The sequence below is a fragment of the Lynx rufus genome, unplaced genomic scaffold (genome assembly GCF_022079265.1).
Source record: "Lynx rufus isolate CCGP_SWC_20201006 ecotype Redwood Valley unplaced genomic scaffold, mLynRuf1.p SCAF_19, whole genome shotgun sequence".
NCBI lineage: Eukaryota > Metazoa > Chordata > Mammalia > Carnivora > Felidae > Lynx > Lynx rufus.
The window spans coordinates 31,162,303-31,169,708 of NW_025814833.1; the positions used below are offsets into that span (position 1 = coordinate 31,162,303).

Here is a 7,406-nt window from a genome sequence, read left to right on the forward strand (position 1 = left end):
CCCCCTCATAATATGGTATTTAAAACACCCAATATAGGGGCACCTGGGTGGCTCAGTTGGTTGAGCATCCAACTTTGGCTCAGGTCATGATCTCACAGTTTGTGAGTTCGAGCCCTGCGTCGGGCTCTATGCTGACAGCTCAGAGCCTGGAGCCTGCTTCAGATTCTGGGTCTCCCTCTGTTTCTCTGCCCCTTCCCCACTTGTGCTCTCTCTCCCTCTCAAAAATAAATAAACATAAAAAAATTCAAATAAAGAAATAAAAATAAAACACCCAATATAAAATCCAAAATGGCTAAACATATAAAGAACCAGGAAAATGTAAATTTTAGAACTGAAAAATACAATAACTAAAATAAAACACAGACTGGCTGGGCTCCGTAGCAGAATGGAGAGAACAGAGAAAAAATCAGCGAAATTGAAGATAAGTCAATATAAATCATCTACTCTGAAAAACAAAGAGAAAAAAATAAATTCAAAAACAGAGCCTCAGGCACGCAGAAACAAAACCAAAGGCTTAACAGTTTTGTCACTGAGATCTCAGGAGAAGAGAGGGCTGTGCTGAACAAATATTTGAAGAAATTTTGACGAAAAACTTCCCCAACATGGTGCTGTTTTCTTCTAGCCTCCGTGGGTTCCGATGAGAAATCTCTCACTGCAATTGTTTTCTCCCTATAATCAAGGTGTCATTTTTCTCTCACTGCTTTAAAGATTTTTCCATTGCCTTTATTTTACAAAGTTTAATCATAATGTTTGTTCAAGATTTTTTAATCTGTTCTTTGCCACATTTGGGGAGTTTCCGGCCCTTACTCTTTAAGTACTTTTTCAGCTCTGTTTTCTTGTTTTATCTCCCTCAGGACTCTTACTATATTAATGTTAGATATTTTGCTATAATTCTACAGGTTCCTGAGGCTCTACTCAATTTTTTTTCAATTTTCTTTTTTGTTGTTGTTCCAGCTGCCTGATTCTTTCCTCCACACACCCCCCCCCACCCCACCATTTTGTTGTTGAACCCATGCACAGTTTTCTAGTTCAGTTGTGTTTTCAGTTGTACAAGTTACATTTTGTTCTTCTTTGCATCCTCTCTACATTTAAGGCTTTCTATTTCTTTGCTGTGGTTTTTTATTTTTTCACTTTTTTTAAGTGTATTTGTAATTGTTCCTTTACATAATTTTTTTAACTTTTTTTTACTGTTTATTTTTGAGAGAGAGAGAGACAGAGAGAGAGAGAGAGAGAGAGAGAGAGAGAGAGAATGACCAGGGGAGGGGCAGAGACAGAGGGAGACACAGAATCCGAAGTAGGCTCCAGGCTCTAAGCTGTCAGCACAGAGCCCGATGCAGGGCTCGAATTCACAAACCATGAGATCATGATCTGAGCCAAAGTCAGATGCTTAACGGACTGAGCCACCCAGGCGCACCTCTCCTTTATATAATTTTTATGATGGCTGCCTTTAAATCTTTGTCAGATAATTCTCACACCTAAGTCATCTAGATGTTGGCATCTCTTGATTATCCTTTTTCATCCAGTTTGAGATCTTCCTGGGTTTTTTGTGTGTAATTTTCTATCGAAACTTGGGGAATTCAGTAGGTTGAGCTTCCAACTCCTGATTTCAGCTCAGGTCATGATCCCAAGGGTCATGGAACTGAGCCCCACATCAATGCTTGGATTCCCTCTCTCTCTCTCAAAAACAAAAAATAAAAACAAGAAATTTGGGGAATATTATGTTACGAAACTCTGAATCTAATTCATCTAAACCTTAGTTTTCTTTCTCTGACAGCACTCTGGCAGGGTGAGGGCCAAATGGTCTCATTGCTGAGAAGTGGGGCGAGAAATCCAAGTTTCCCACTTGGCCTCCACTGACAGTCACTTAATTGGTCCCTGGCCTGAAGGGGCAGGAGTTCCTGTTATTGCACCCAAATGACCTTCACTCACACACCAGGAGGTGGGGGCTCATTACTAGCCGCCAGGAATGAAAGTTGGGTTTCTCAGACACTGACTTGGCGGCAGTACTGGGTCACCTTGTTATATCTGCAAATGTGGAACTCCAGGGTCCCCACTCTGTCTTTACTGGTATTAGTGGGAGCAGGGCCACTATGGCAATGGGATGAAATGTAGCAGAAGTATCATAAAGAGTCTGTCCTGCTAGGCTGCCTCTTTCCTAGTCCTGTGGCTAGAGAGAATGTGCTTTATTTATTAAATGTTTATTTATTTATTTTGAGAGTGACAGAGTGTGTGCAAGTGAGCAGGAGAGGGGCAGAGGGACAGGGAGAGAGAGAATCCCAAGCAGGCTCTATGCTCAGCACAGAGCCTGACACAGGGCTCGATCTCACGACAGTGAGATCATGACCTGAGCCGAAATCAAGAATCAGATGCTCAACTGACTGAGCCACCCAGGCACCCTGAGAACACGCTTTCATTAGGGTGGCTTCTTCTTCTTCCTCTTCCTCTTCTTCCTTTTCTTATTCTTCCTTTTCTTCCTCCTCTTTCTCTTCTTCTTCCTCCTCCTCCTTCTTCTTCTCTCTTTTTTTTGGGGGGAGGGGTGGGGAGGAAGGGGGCTGTGCCCATTGCTGTTTCTGTGTCACTGACTTCTTCAGCTCCAAGTCTGGGACCTAGGAGCAAAATGAAACCCAGGGAACTCAGTACCATGTTGCACCTCAGACCCCGAGGTCCATCGACAGTTTGCACTCTTCTCCGTGTTTCAAAATCTTTTTATATTTGTTATATAACTTCCAGGGCTTTTAGTTGTACTTAGCAGAAAAGAAGAAAAAGTATGTCTACTCCATCTTCTTTGAAGTGGAAGTCCTCCAAAAATATTTAAGGAATTAAAATGATACAGAGTGTGTTCTCTGGATAAAAAATAAATAAACTACAAGTCAATAACAGAAAGACATCTGGAATACCCTCAAATATTTGGAAATTAAGAGATACACTTCCTTTTTTTAAAGTTTATTTATGCTCAGAGAGAGAGAGAAAGGGACAGCATGAGTGGAGGAGGGACAGAGAGAGAGAGAGAGAGAGAGAGAGAGAGAATCCCAAGTAGGCTCCGTACTGCCAGCACAGAGCCCAACATGGCAGAGCTCGATGTCATGAACCACGAGATCATGACCTGAGCTGAAATCAAAAGTGGGACACTTAACCCACTGAGCCACCCAGGCACCTCAAGATACGCTTCTAAATAACTTATGAAACAATACAGAAGTCACAAGGAGAATCAGAAAACAATTTGAGTTGAATAAAAATAAAACACACTTTAGTCAAACTTTGTTACATGCAGCTAAACCAGTGTGGACAGGGGGATTTTACAGCAGTCAATGCATAAATTAGAAAAAAGCATAAGTCTCACATCAACAATCTGAGCTGCCACCTCAAAAACTAGAAAGAGTACAGGAAATTAAACCCAAAACAAACAAAACGAAGGAAATAATAAAGAGAAGATAAAATTAAGAAAAAAAAACACCACACACAAAAAAATCAATGAAACTAAATTTTGTTTCTTTGAAAAGATCAGCAAAACTGATCCACCCACGAAAAAAGAGGAGACACAAATTATCAACATCCCAAATAAGACTAGTGATATAACTATAGTTTGCAAAGATATTTAAAAGATATTAAGGCCATTTTATGAACAACTTTGTGCCAATAAATTTGGTAACCTTATGAAACTGAAATATACACTGAGAAACAAAACCACTAAAGTTACTCCAGAAAAGATCACCTGCGTAGCCTTATGACTTACATTAAAGAAACAGAATTTATAGTCAAAACATTCCCACAAACAAAGCCCCAATCCTCAGGTTAAAAACCTCCCCAAAGAAAACAAGTGAGCCAAAAGAAGAAGGGATAGTTAACAACTCAGAGTTTATGGGGCCATCTCTATCCTAATACCAAACCGAAGACATTACAAGAAAAAAAAAAAAAAACTAGAGAACAATAACCCTTCTGAATACAGATATGAAAAAACCTTAACAAGATATTGGCATATTTAACCTAACAATATATAAAAAGAATAATATAATATACCCAAGTACAGTTTAACCCAAGAATGTAAAGTCGGTTCAAAACTTTGTCAAAGACCAATAAAGCAATTCACTATAATAAATTTTAAAAAATTTTTTAAATTTTCTCACTCCATGCCACAAAAATATTTGACAAGATTCAACACACACTCACGTTAAAAACTCTCCAGAAACAAGAATAAAAGAGAAATTCCTAACATTGATAAAAAGCATCTATAAAAAACTACAGCCAGCAGACATTCTCTAGAATAAGACAGAGATGTCCACTCTTACCTCTCTTATTCAACACTGTGCTGGAGATCCTAGCTACAAATAAAATAGAAGAAAATACTTTTCCTACTCTCAAATCAAAAGCTATTTGAAAGGGATAACATTACCTTCATTCTTAAAAGACATGATTGTTTCTGTGGAAAATGTCAGTGTACTATAAAGCTTCTAGAACAGGGGTGCCTGGGTGGCTCAGTCGGTTAAGAGGCTGATCTTGGCCCAGGTCATGACATCATGGTTTGTGAGTTTGAGCCTGGCACTGGGCTCCATGCTGATGGTGTGGAACCTGCTTGGGATTCTCTCTCTCTCTCCCTCTCTCTCTCTCTGCCCCTGCCCCCACTCGCATTTGGATGCTCTCTCTGTCAAAATAAATAAATAAACTTTTTTAAAAAAAGCCTTTAAAAAAATCTAGAACAAATGAGTTGATCAAAGTCATAGGATATAACGTCTACTATATACAAAAATCAGTTGTATTTCTATATGTTAGCAACAAACAATTGGAACTGAAATTTATTTATTTATTTGGAACTGAAATTTAAAATGAAGCATTGCTTTTTACGATACCACCAAAAGGATAAAATAGTTATGTATAATCTAACAAAATACATGCAAGATCTGTATCCTGAAAAAATATCTACATTGCAGCACTGTTTTTAATAGATATACACCACAAGCTAGATAGAACGCCAATAATAGACGACTGGATGAATAATGTATGGTTCTTTCAAACAGAGGAATGCTTTCAATCACTTAAAAAGATATTGCCGATTATTATTTATCAAAATGTGTTTTAAGTATTTATGTTTTTTAAAAGTTTAAACCAGCAACCGCAGTAATATTTTGTTTCAAACTACACCCATGTGTGCAGAAGAATGAATTGCAACACACAGCAAGATTTAAAGAACAAATACCTCTGAGTGACAGACTGTTTAAATTTTTATATCTACTTATCTGCTCCTCTTCACTTGTAGACATAGCTAATGTAATAAAAAATAATAAATATTTTCAGCCATTAAATTTGGTCTCTGTTGGCACTCTTGTATGGTTAAGAAGGAATGTTAGGGGGCGATATGCATGTAAAATCTTTCTGAATTTCTCTTCACCCTTACCATCTTCATTGGAGTAGCTCTCTAGGTAAATGTGGCCTCAACCTTAACCTTACCATATTGCGATTTGGATAGTTCAATTTGACCTTCATATTTTCAACATTCTGGAATTTCAATGGCATTTCCTATTTCCTTAAGATACTTTGAGAGACACTGATATTTTTGAGATATGCTGATATTTTGACATTCGTATACCATTTTGCATTTTTGAGTTTCCTTTATTTTAGACCTGTTGCATTGGGCGTGACGTGACACTTCGCTAATTCCAAGATTAGTTTTCATCAAACAATAGTTTAAATGATCACATTTCTATTTGCATTCAAAAATATCATGTAAGTATTCACATCACGTGTATATTTAATTCAGATACTGCTGAGGCAAATAATTTCTGTTTTACTTGTACTGTCTGTATTGGAAAAAAATCACTATTTTACATCTTGAATGATTATGTTAAAATGTTCCTCAGCAGAAATCAGATCCTGAATTGTCAACGAAGTCTTCTGCCTGATATATATATTTTATTTTTTTATTTTTTTTATTTTTTTAAATTTTTTTTTTCAACGTTTATTTATTTTTGGGACAGAGAGAGACAGAGCATGAACGGGGGAGGGGCAGAGAGAGAGGGAGACACAGAATCGGAAACAGGCTCCAGGCTCTGAGCCATCAGCCCAGAGCCCGACGCGGGGCTCGAACTCCCGGACCGCGAGATCGTGACCTGGCTGAAGTCGGACGCTTAACCGACTGCGCCACCCAGGCGCCCCTGATATATATATTTTAGCAGGTCAGCACCCACTGGTCAGTCACTGGATTTGAAGAAGAACTCTGGCCCATAATATGAATTCTAGCATATGATTATGGAATTGAGTAAAAACACTGGGAACTGACTTAACTGTGACGCATCTACAACATACAGCGTATGGCACTTCAGAGAACAGGGTGCTTCGATTCCAAATCCTGGCTTACTGGCCAGGGATCTTGGGGAAGTTACTTCGTCTCTCTCTTGGCCTGTATTTCCTCCCTTGTAAAATCGGGACAATGCCAGTACCTTCCTCAGAGGGATGATATGAAGATTAATGAAGTCACTACATGTAAAGTGCTTAGAATAGTGCCTGGTATTCAACAAATATTCTCTATTTTGGTGAATAAACTGGTGGTTTGGAATAGAGTAGTTTCAGGATACAGATGAAATGAACGTTGGATTAAAAGACCCTAATGGAGAGCAACAGCTACGCGAGATGGCAGCCACCATGGGCTCGGGAGTAAAGGTCCCTCGCAATTTTCGACTGTCGGAAGAACGGGAAGAAGGCCAGAAAGGAGTAGGGTCTAGAAGGTGATGAAGACCTGACACTTACAAGATGGACAGGGATGATAATTGGGCCTCCAAGGATAATCTATGAAAACCAAATATACAGCCTTAAAATAGAATGTGGACCGAAATACCCAGCAGCAACCTCCCCCCCCCCCCCGCTTTGTAAGATTTGTAACAAAAATTAATATGGAGTTAATAGTTCTAATGGAGTGGTGGACCTAAGAGTCGTATCAGTGCTAGCAAAATGGCAGAATTCACATAGCATCAAAGTCATCCTGCAAGAGCTCTGGTGCCTAATGATGTCAAAAGAAACCATGAAACTCCCTCAGCTGCCCCCCCACCCCCAGGACAGTGTTACAGCAATTAATGAAAAAGAAAAACTACAGCCCCTCCCCCTCCCCCCAATTCGATTTAAGCGGTCTTCATTTTCCACAATAGTAAATTTTCTAGATATGTCTTGTAGACCTCAAAGTACTAGAAAGGAAGCTCCCATTCAAAGGCAATTTATCGTTAGATACTGTAAACAATACTGATTTTTTGTCCATGTAAAATGTAAGTTATGCTATTAAAAAAAAAAAGACCCTAATGGATCTAATGACAGCTACGTGACTAGCAAAATATACCAACACTGACCTACTGAGTATTGAATTTCATATACCTGTGCTAATTGCTAAATCATAGCATTACCTGGATTAATGTAATCTTCCAATA

General features: G+C 38.8%; 1 pseudogene; it reads left to right on the plus strand.

The window, feature by feature from the left end:
• The first annotated feature begins 6,621 nt into the window (after positions 1 to 6,621).
• Positions 6,622 to 7,062, plus strand: LOC124513774 (ubiquitin-conjugating enzyme E2 variant 1-like; annotated as a pseudogene).
• Positions 7,063 to 7,406: the final 344 nt, after the last annotated feature.